Raw genomic sequence first — 12248 nt, 5'->3', positions numbered from 1 at the left:
GGTTGAATCCAAAGATGTGGAACCCATGGTGACAGAGGGCTGACTATACTCTGAAGAAAAGAAAGAAGAATGTGGGGAAGACCCAGTTTAGATGAGATGGCCAGCAAAAGTAAGTTTTGCTACAGTTATTTAAGTTGGTTTCTTCTCTATTGATAAGAGTCTCTAATGATTTATTTGTAATTCTCTCCCTGGTGAAGAAAGACAGACAATTTTACTAATGGAAATTTCTTTCATAGATAAAACTTTCACCTACAAAAGGGAAATTTTTTAGAGGTTCAATGTTGCCATTTCTCCAGATAAGCAGATCAAAATAATTCTGATACCAAAAGGGTATATTTTAGAGTGGCATATTCTATTCTCCTGTAGTCATATTTCAGGGTTATAGGTCCTAAGTCCTTCCTATCAGTTTCTTTGAGTTTTAGTTTTCTCATTTTAAATGGTGTGAGAATTATACATATGTCAACAACAATTGTGAAAATTAAGTGAACTAGCATAGAAAGTGCCCAAAAGGTTACATAGCATATAGTTATGAGAAATAAAAATACAATTATAAGTCCCTCAACTGACTGAATCAGTCCCCTCTTGGCCATGGGGATTCCAGAGAAACCTTGGAAGCCAAGTTGCTGGTCATGATGGGATAGGAAGTCTGACACACCCTATTACACCCCTCCCTCACTAAAAGCCCTTAGGCTTCCTTCTGTAATGGCTAAATGGAAAATAGCCTTTCAAAAGCCTCCACCACTGATTTCAGCCAAACACCTGATGCTGTCTCTCTCTTTTGTGGCTTTCTCACAAAAGCCAATTCCTTCCTGATTAGAGATCACCAACCTCAGAATGGTTCTGTCCAGTCTACAGAGGCTGCACAGAGAGGATTTTTCTATTCTCTGCTTCATATTTTTAGATCAGAAAGCTGAAAAACTTTACCTTGAATCATATTAAGGCTGCCATTTCTGAACACAGGATCCATGGAGAGACATAAAGCTTAATTGTGCATGCACATGTTTCTCCTTTTATAAATAGTCATGATTTGTCCTATAGCTTATGGAATGTATGTATTTGGCCAACCCACTGAACATACATTCTTATCTTATTCTTCCTACCCTTAAGGTGCTTGCTTTTGTCATCTGACAGGAGGCTACCCTTCCCAGCCTGTCAGAATGGCCACCCATAGGCTGCAACCCTTTATGAGAAATAAAGCTCTCCTTTCCAAATTTATGAACCTCATCATTTCAGAGTTGACAGTTGGTACACACAGACACACATAAAATTGGTTGTTATGAAAATTAAACTGACAATAAACTGTATTAGCATCAAATAGAAATGAAAAGTGAGGTCTTAATGTAGCTAGCAGAGACACAGAAACTACCTACATATGGAAACAAAGATGATAAATACATTTTGAGGGAATATGAAGATATCTAGACAGATATTTTAGCACAAAATGATGAAAATTATGTTGAATAATGTAAGCAAGTCAAAGTGCAATAAAGCACAATTAGAAAAAAGAAAATATTAATTTCAAAAATGACAAGCCATGTGGTAAATCCCCAAAACATCTATATAGCTTTATCTAGCAAATACTATGAAATACAATATAGTAATCAGATATATACCTACATATATCTATATTATATATCTATAAATGAACTTCTTTATTCACATAGAGATATTGATGGATTTTATGACACACTACAATAAAAGAAAAGCAGAACATGCCATCTCAGATATGCCTCTTTTGTATCAGGATTTTTTTAATCTGATCATTTTGAGAAACTGCAGACACAGGATAAGCTCTAAAAAGCTACCCTCTTGTAAGAGAAGGGTACATGTATGAAAGAAATCTTCATTTATAAGGGTGTCTCCCTCTCTGCACCAGGAAGAGAAGGATGACTGAATCACTAGAAACTCATCAATAAAGAAGGAATTTAGAGTTAAATCTACATGATAAATCTTGCCTTTTTTGACCACCTGATCCTAACTGTGCTTTCCCTGGATTCTATTTTCTTTGTTTTAGAAAACCATTGTAGTAGAGCTCAGAGACAAAGCTACTATTGTTGACTCATGAGCAGCAGGGGTTTAAACTGCATGGGCCCATGACTGGTGGATTTTATTCTGCCTCTTCTAACCCTGAGAGAGCAAGACCAATTTTTTCTCTTTCTTTTCCTCCTCAGCTTAATGTGAAGACAATGATGATGAAGACATTTATTATGATTCTCTTCCATTTAATAAATAATAAATACATTTTCTTTTTCTTATGATTTTCTTAATAACATTTTTTTTCTCTAGCTTCCTTTATTGTAAGGATACAGCATATAATACCTATAACATGCAAAGTATGTGTTAATTGACTGCTTATGTTATGCTTAAGGCTTCAGGTCAATAGCAGGCTATTATATTGGGGGAGTTGAAAGTTGTGAGCAAATTTTCAGCTGATTAGAAATTCAGTGCCCCTCATCCCTGTGTTGTTCAAGGGTCAACTGTATTTTGAAATTTACTTTAGAGATTGACTCATATCTCTGGGTTAACTACCATGTGTATAGGAGTTACGTTATTAAACATTTGTTTATTTCTTGTTATTCTGTATCTTTTTACAGGGAGTCCTAGCTAAGAACTCAAGAGGGGTAGAAAGAAAAATTATTTCTCCTCCCCTATAATATGCTTTAATATTTTCATATAAAGTATAATAAATCATTATCTTATAACATTGGAATTAACTATTTTTAGTATAAACTACAATATGCATCTCCCACTTACTCCTGAGCTTTATACTTTTTAAACTCAAAAAAGTCATTATTTATATATTAAAAGAGATATTTAACATAGTTATTTTCTGAGTCTGACAATTTCTCACTTTGAAATGTAAAAACAAAATTTGGCATTCTATGATTTGACATCTTATTATTTATGATCCTCTTCCAGACCATTATGTATTTGCCTGCTCTGCCCTTCAGGGAGATAAAAATATCAATTTTTTCTCTGGGGTAGTCTGGATTTCATCTGCATGCATCTGTGTCTTGAATGGTTCATTACACAGACCTGAATTGACTTACTAAATGTGTCAGTATAAAAAGATTCTATTGTACTCTTGATATTTTGGAAGCTTTCCTTTACTTTCTTCCTTTTTCTTTTTTGGCAAAGAATAAAATGTAGGGAAACCACACAAAAACAATTTTACTTTGTTTTCAATATTAAAAAGCAAATCTGAAAACTCAAATTCTAGAATGGACTTGCTTTGAATTTGCCTTTGGTTAGCTTTAGAAACTGCTTTAGATTACCTTTGGAAATAAGAAAAATATGCAAAACAAAAAATGTCACTAAATAGGAAATCTTCCTTTTGCTGTCAACTAATTCATATTCATATCTAAAGAATCTAAGTGAATCACATTTACATTCTTCTCAAATATTTAAAATAAATTTGTAATATATTATTGAAACTTGAAATATACTATTAATTTCATGTTATTTGGAAGCCAATTGCTTTTTCATTCCTATTCTGTCCTTTGAAAATAAAATTTTTATCTCTTTTGACATTATAAAACCTCTAGAGATTTCTTTAATAAAGCATCAAGGAAAGTATTTATCAAAAGACTAATAGGTAAGTATGCTTTCAAACCTTCAATAATAAATGTTATTGCATAATGTTAATCAATTCATATTTGATATTGAAAATAAATCTTGCACTTATATATGTATATGCTACTATACAAGTATAATTGGTACTTTGTAAATAATTAATGATATCATTCCTATACCAGATATATACCAAATGCAGTAAATCTCCATAAGTGTTTCATAATTTAAAAGTAGTTTCTGTACATATTAGTATTACGATTGCATATTCACAGTCTCCTAAAGTTTGAATTAAAGTGCTATTTAAAAAACACTTTAAATCAAAATATATTTTCTAAATGCAAATGTAAAAAATGTTTCAAATGTAAATGGTTTGAAAAAACTTTAACTCCATTTTTTATTAGTAAATTCATTAGACTTATGATGCGTATATATTAAAGGCTTCCCATAATGATAATGTTTTTAGAGTTCAGAGAAAACCTCCAGCCCCTTCAATCAGAATGTACAGGTCCCTCCACAAATATTTTGTGAAACAAGGATTTCTACATATAAACAATTTGAATAAAAGTTGTATTATAAAATTCCTGGCCCCATGTAAGATTCAATGAGTTATCACTGAATATTTAGAAAAATGGGTAGAGAAGAGGCATCTAGTTGTCCATTTTCTAATAAGTACATGGATAGGTTTTTTTATAGGGTCTGGCTGCCACCTCTTCCTGTTCACTGTCAGGAGACAACTTTTTCTTCTTTGTTTCAAATGCATTATTTTTGGCTAAGTTTATATCTTTTGCCATGAATGAAAGGTAATAATATTGTTATAACTGACAATGCCATGGTTCTTTGGAACCTGTTTGTGTTAAACAACATAAAATGTGTTGCCTCTTCAGTTTTTTAATACTATTTATTAAATGCTTGGTGCATCGTTACTCAAGACAGTGCATTATCCACATGAAGCTCTTGAATACAGGGTTCCAGTGATTCTTTCAAAGGCTAATATTGTACTTCAAGTATGATGAACAAACATGCAAGTCTTAACCAGAGAAGGAAGAAAAATGTAAATAAAAATTAATTTCCTGGGCATGGAAGGAAGGAAGGAAGGAAGAAAAAAAGACAAACTGTTTTAGTTGTTAGGGCATAAATTCCAACAAATAATCTTTGAGGATAAATGTTAGTATTGCTACTTAGCCACTTGTCAGTCTTAGAAATTGAGTTACTTGTTCAAAGTTCCCACCCTCTTATCCACATATTTATTTTAGAAAATTGGGTGATAGTGCAGTAGGACCTCAGCCCCTGGTACTATTTCTTTAGCCCAAATTCATTAGCATCTAATTCAAACAAGACCAATAAGTACATTCATTAGCACATTCAAAACTGGGTCACACATATTTTAATATTTTTTTCTCTCATATCTAGGTTGTAATATGTACTGCTTAGAATGTATTAATGGTTATGTTTTTTCCCACAATATGAAAAAGCCATTTTGGACTTGGAGAAGTGGAAGCTAGCCTAAAGAGACATGCAGAGAAAGAGTAAAACAGAAGGACTCGGCACCATGTGATAATATAAATCCAGTGATTTCTAAGATTCAGAATAATTCTGGACATTCTTTATTTGGTCACTCACACTGTCCTTGAATTTCCTGAGCCTATACCACCTTTGCTTAAGTAAAGTTAGAATTTTATCACTTAAAAATATCAAATACCAGTGTTAAACGCAAACTTAAAGAAACATAAAATACATAGGCTTGCTCTAATGACAGTGCTAAAATCAATTACAAATAAATGAAATGCTTTCAAATTTGGAATATATAAAAGATATTTTTCTAATTAAGCAAAGGATTGATAGATACCTAAAATAAATGATTAAAAATTAATAAAAACAATCCTATCAATACCTTTTCAAATTGATGGTACACTGTGAATGAAACAGAAAGGGGTTTTAAACCCAAATGCATTTATCAGGAATTGCTTCAAATATTTAAGGAATAGATTACTACTATACTGTGAAATCTATTTCAAAAGCAGTTTTGGGAAATCTAACTGAGTAATCTCCTTTAGACTCTAGAGCCTAGTAATAAATCCTCTATGGTGCTTTTCTTGGCCCTCTGCGACCACATTGTATGCCCTCTGAGTTATTCTTCCCCTATTTATAAACAATAGAATGTGCTGCTAGAGAATTAGTTCTATCAGTCTTTTTTTCACCATTCAAATGTTACAATCCAAGAATCTTTTAAAATTTCCTTCTCAATGATGCTTTTAGTCTGAGGTGGTAGTGTTTCTGCTGGTAAAAATCTGAAGAACTTATTGGGTCACCCATGTATGTCATAGGTATTCACTCTATTAGACATGTGGCTTGTCTATAGATTTTCCTAGATAGTTTCTTTTTCATAGTTATCTCCTGAGAGTCCCAGAAGCTTGCTAGTTTGGTTGAGAGAAATGGTGATTCACTCTCTTAATCATTTTAAAGATTTCACCTGACTAAATACTTTGATCTTTTGATGTTTCTGATGTTTTAGCAAGAATTTGTAAAGCCACACACTCAGGTATTTCTATATGCAATATTTTGAAAGCAATCTTATAATTTCACAAGTTGTTACCATCTGGTGGACTAAGAATACCCAAATCACCTAATCCTGCTTTTTATTTGTTTAACGGCATTTCCCTCAATTTACCTCTTTCCTTCCATGTTTTTCCTATAAGCAGTGAGAAGAAGCCAGAGGGTACTTTCATCACTTTGCTTAGAAATTTCAGATAAACATCAGGGTTTATCCTGCCATTTACAAGTACAACTCTCTAAAAAACTGCAGGATAATACTCTGTTGAGCTTTGTGCCACAGTGATACAAAGGTCCCCTTATGACACATGTGTTCCTTCCTGCTGGGCTCTCAGCAGCACCACCTTCAAATTTCATGTTTCTGTTAGTCATTGGTAGAGATACGATTCCCAATTATTTAGGTATTCTTTAAAGTTATTTAAGAGTCTATGCCCCACTCCTTCACTTCCTGCTGAGGCTTCACTGGCAGAGTCACTAACATCTATGTGTCTCTAGTCCATCCAAGATAATCGGGACTTTTTCTATCATGCTCCTCAAATTCTTTCAGTCTCTGCCCACTGTCGAATTCTAAAGCCATTTCTCCATTTTCAGAGTTACAATAGCACTCCACATCTAATATCTGTATTATCTTTCTAATGCTGTGTAAAAATTATTATAAACATAATTGCTTAAAACAACATACATTTATCATCTCACAATTCCCTAACTCAGTTATCTTGATGAGCTCTTATCAGGAGGTGGAGGAAAAAATCCACTTTCAAGCTCATTCAAGTCACTGGCCAAATCTGGCTATTTGCAGCTGTAAGACTGAGGCCTCTATTTTCTTGTTCATGGTCAGCAGAGGGCAGCCTAAACTCCAACAGACACCCCTCTAAGCATTGCCCTGTAGTCCTTTAAGCATTACAGCTACCAACATATCAAATTCTTGGTATATCTTTGACTTCTGCTTTTGCACTATCTCTTTTACCTTCTCTGATTGCATTTCTCTGTCTCCAGCCAGCTAAACTACCTGCTTTTAAGAGGTCATGTGATTGCAGTGAGTCTACTCAGTCAAACAGGTCTGTACCTTTAATTCCATGTACAAAATCTCTTTGTCTTGCAGTGTAACATATTGACAGGTTCAAAGGATTACAGAATGGGCATCTTTGTGGGGTCAATCTGTTTATCATGTAGATCATTTTATAAAGCTAGTAAAATCTGTATTCCAAATCAGGAAGACAATACAGGAAAAAGAGATTATGTACTCATTTCACTTATAAAGGACAATGCAAAAACATAAATAAAGTAATAGCTAATCAAATCCAATAATTATAAAAATAATAAGGAGAAATTTATGCCAGATATTTATTATTGATCCAATATCATTAATTTGTTTTTGTACTCTGTCAAATAACTAAACTAAAGGTGGGACATGAGATGACTGTACCAATATATGTGGAAAAAAGTATTTCATAAAATTCAGTAACTACTATTTAAAAAGAAAATCTCTAAGATATGACAAATACAATGAAACCACTAAAACTTGGTAAGTTTTACATGACAATTTTCTCAAGGAAACATTATGCTTATTTGGGAATCTTTAGTTTCATTTTCTTTAAGATAAAGAGACAGGGATGTTCCCTGTCACTATGACTATTTAACTAAATTTCAGAATTTCTGGCTATTGTTGTGAGGAAAGAGAAAAAAAGTATAAGGATTTGAAACAAAAGATGAAATGTAATTACTTGTATAAGCTGTGATCAGTCATATACCTGGAAAACAAGCAGAGCAATTGGCATTCTACTTACATGTATAAGAGAGTTGCATGGTGTCTTCTGATTTAAAATGAACCCACAAAAAGCCAAAAGGATTTTTAGGCAATAATAACCAGCTATGAAAAAGCTACTCACAAGATTAATAAAAACTGTAAGTTAAAGGATAATTAACTTCACTGGACAATATCAATATTATTTGAATAACACTTTATAATTCCTAATAAGAAACTTAGAAGATAATACAATGCACTAAAAATTTCTTTGGCTAGAAGAGTTAGTATCATAAAGATATCAGTGATCCTCAAATTCATTTTTAATTTGCAATTCCAAATCTATAAATCAAAATTTCAGTTTTGGTTTTTTTTTGAATGACTCAGTAAACCTATAATAAGTGAAAGAATATAGGTTCACAAATAGCAAAGTAAGTTTTGATAACAGAAACAGAAATATATTAGTAAACATTACAACATTTTAGAAAGTCATAGCTATGTAAACAGAAAGATATTATCACAGTACACAAAAAGGCCAATATGCACATGTGAGTATGTACAAAACCCCAAATCCACAATATATAAAAAGATGGTATCATAAGTTGATCAAAAATGTTTATAATGCATATTTGGGAAACTGATTCACTTTACCTAGAAACGTAAAAGGGATCTCAACAACAACAACAAAATGGGCTAAAGAGAGATGAAAGATTTTTAAGAGAAGTTAAAAGTTTGACTTTTTAATGGGAAATTTCAATTTTCAAGAGACTCTTTTTGCTAAACAAAACATTTGACTCCCAGAGTCTAGAGCTGGCTTTAAGCAACACTGAAGTTGAACTGCTTAATAAAACGAGGAACTAAAGAGTAGCTGCCCCTTGACGCTGGGCACCTGCTTTCAGGTTCACCACTGTCCCCATGACTCTCTATTGTCTTACGTCTTATTTCTGCTGACCGTCTGGCCAGGGAAGGTTTGAAAGCCCCGCTCTATATAGTCCAGTACCTTTCCTAATTGTTTGTAAACATAAACCCTGAACTCCCTTCATTTTGTGTTTGATTCATTAAATCCTTAGCCCCTTCTGTGCTAGATTTAAATCCTATTGCAGAGTAACAGTGAAATCAAGGTCAGAACTGAATGGTCTAGGAGAAACTGAGTGCGGAGTATATAGGAACTCTCTGTACTATTGATGCAACTTTTCTGTTAACATAAACTACTGTATTTTTCACAAAATGTTTATTTAAAAAAATCAGAGGGGAAAGCATGAACTATTCAATAAATGGCAACAAGACAAAAAGAGAGAGAGATAAAAGAATTAAATATGAAAAAAATAAATAATGAGTATAAGAAAAATGTAAGATAATATATTTATACCTTGGGTATGGGAAAGGACTGTAAAATAAAAATAGAAATCAAAAACATAGAGTAAAAGATTGATGAACTCAAGTACACAATATGAAGTCTTGTTCTGTGACGGATTTGAAGACACAATATGAAGTCCTGCTCTGTTCCACAAATAACACCATGTACAAATTTAATTGAGAGCTGATAAACTGGGAAAATGATGGGAATGTTTATAATCTACACAAAATTATTGTCAAGACTGGGAGAAAATGATGGCAATGTCTGGAACCAACAAGAAATTATGGTCAAGATACACAAGGAGCTCAAGCAAATTATCAAATAAAAGTTAGCAATACAAATAGAAAATAGGACAATTTAAGGAAAGGAAAACATCAAAGACTAACAGGTCTATAAGGAGATGTTCACACTCACTCTAAATTGGAGGTGCAGATTAAAGCAAAATAAAACTATCATTTTATATCTTTTTGTAGGTGATGAAACTATAACTTTTATAGTTAAATAATATTCAGAATTCAGCTTTCATGTTGTTCTTCGTATTGCCATTTTTGTTGTCTTTGTATTGTCACGTTATTCTTTTTGCCATGGTAAGCATAATTACAATTATTATGACTAGTACACTAATACTTATTGTACATTAATACTTATCCCTCACCCATCCCTCCCCTTATAATTTAGAGACATAGCCTTTTCCCTCCCCTGTAACTTAAGAGACATAACTTTTCATGTGAAATTGGTAAAAGTAACTAATAGCCAGCTATGCTATTTATGTATGCTGTTTGGGAAGCTCTGTAATTTTCCCGTGTCTCACTCTTTTTCCCTGGTGCTTCATGCACATTGACATTTTAGATTTTCCTGTAATAATTGATTCAACACACCCTTCCTTGTTTGATTACAATAAAATAAAAAAAAAATTCTCCTCAACTCTTGAGAAGTCAGTGAATTAATTTGCTATCCATACTTATTATTAAAATATCCTATGTTTTATTAGATTATTTTCAATGAACTACAGATAATATTACTGATTTGGAGAATCCCCTATTTGACACAAATAAATTGAATTCAAGACATTTTCAGAAGAAAGGAACAATGAGGGGTTTGCTAATCATTTTTTTCTCAAAGCAGATGAGTAATCATGTCATAAACCTTTTAATATGATGCTGTTCTAATAACAGGAACCCATTAATGTCAACTGTAATAAATGCTGAGGCCATTGTTTAAACCTGATTTTAAAATGTTAGTGAGACATTTTCCTTGCCATGGCTAAGAAAATAGCAATTATTGAAAGGAATGAATTTGATTTAAATCCCCTGATGAAAACAATAAACAGGTAAACAGCTAAAAATTATGAGGCTTTTATTTCCCAGGTGAACCAAAGCAATTAGATAGCTCCTTCCTTCAGCTTCCTATAGGGTATAACAAATCTTCCTAATGATTACTTGCTTGGAAAAGCAAGCACATTTTTTCTTTCACATTCTATTTGAGACACTCACTTTGTTTTCTGATTTTTTGGTAAATATTTCAGGCACATTAAACAAAGATATTCCTAACTGAATACAGAAGGCTACCAGCTACATTTAATGCTACTTCTTACAGGTAGACATTGCTCAGTTAGGAACCGTAAGGAAAACAAGTAATGAATAAGGCTGCAGCCAAAAAGGACACTAAATACCAGGATTGCTGACAGCAAATACCCAGGAATGCTGACAGTCATGAGCAATATCCCTTCCAGTCCTTGCATAAATTGATTAGGAAGTAAAGTCTTTGTTTCTGTTTTATTTTTCCTATGTGTCAATTCCTTTGTGGGTTTTTTTTTAAAGAAGAGCAGACAAACATGCATAGCAGAGAAATGAATATTAATTCCTTCAACAGTCACCAAATATTGTTGTTTTTCTTTTTTTTGTCTTTTACTCTTTTTCTGCCTTCTCTGGTTTTAATTGCACACCTTGCATCTTTCCATATTCTCTCCTAGTTTGACACAATAAGGATACTTCTTTTTAAAATTTTCATGTGGTTGCCCAAAGTTTACAGTATACACTTAACACTCACACAAGACCATTCCAAATAACAGTGTGCTCATTTGTACTGGTATCTAGGATCTAATCACATTTAGTTTACATAGTTTAAAATAACTCTATATATCTCTTTATCTTTCTATCTATGGATTACAAACCATGAGTTCCTAGTAGTACCTCCAATTCCAGTCTGACACCATAGCTCATTATAATCTCCCCCAACCTTTTTAAGTTTTACATTTTTAACCATTTCACAATAGTGAAAAGCATAGCTCCCTTTATCTAGTATATATTTATTTGTTTATCTAAATGAATATACTTCAGCTGATTTCAGAATTGCTAACCTCTACCATTGTGGGGGAAAAAAAAAAAACCCTACTAAGAAAGTCTAATAATAAGGCATATTGGAGGGGGATCCTAGATGGCCGAGTAGGAGCAGCTTGGGATTGAAACTCCCAGCAAGAGTGTGGAGGGTGAGTGGTCACCACATCACCAGATGAATTTTTATTGCCCACAGACCAGGAGATTCCCAGGTGGCGGAGTGCCATGGGTCTCCAGGGTGGCTGTTTCAGCCAGTGCAGTTGTTTCGTCCAGCGTGGCGGGTCTCCATGGGTCTCCACACAAAAAACTCACACAGGTCTGGGTGCTGTTTCAGCCGGTGACTGGAGCACCTGGGAGACAGAGTCACCCATTCAACTGATAAAATGGGGACTGAAATAGGGAGCCAGGCCAGTAGATTCCCGGGTGGAAAAGTACCACGAGTCTCCAGTGTAGCTATTTCAGCTGGCATAGTGGATTTCCACACAAAATCACACACAAATCCAGGCACCTTTTCAACAGACGACTGGAACACCTGGGAAACAGAGTAACCTATTCAACTGATAAAAAGGGGACTGAAAAAGGGAGCCAGGTCAGGAGATTCCCAGGAAGAAAAGCGCCTCCAGCATGGCTGTTTCAGCTGGTGGAGGAGGTAGCTGCACAAAATCTCACACAAATCTGGGTGCCTTTT

This window comes from Saimiri boliviensis, chromosome 4, assembly GCF_048565385.1.
Source record: "Saimiri boliviensis isolate mSaiBol1 chromosome 4, mSaiBol1.pri, whole genome shotgun sequence".
In the NCBI taxonomy this organism is placed as follows: domain Eukaryota; kingdom Metazoa; phylum Chordata; class Mammalia; order Primates; family Cebidae; genus Saimiri; species Saimiri boliviensis.
The sequence above is the reverse complement of the archived record's forward strand: the minus strand, read 5'-3'. Positions refer to the sequence as shown.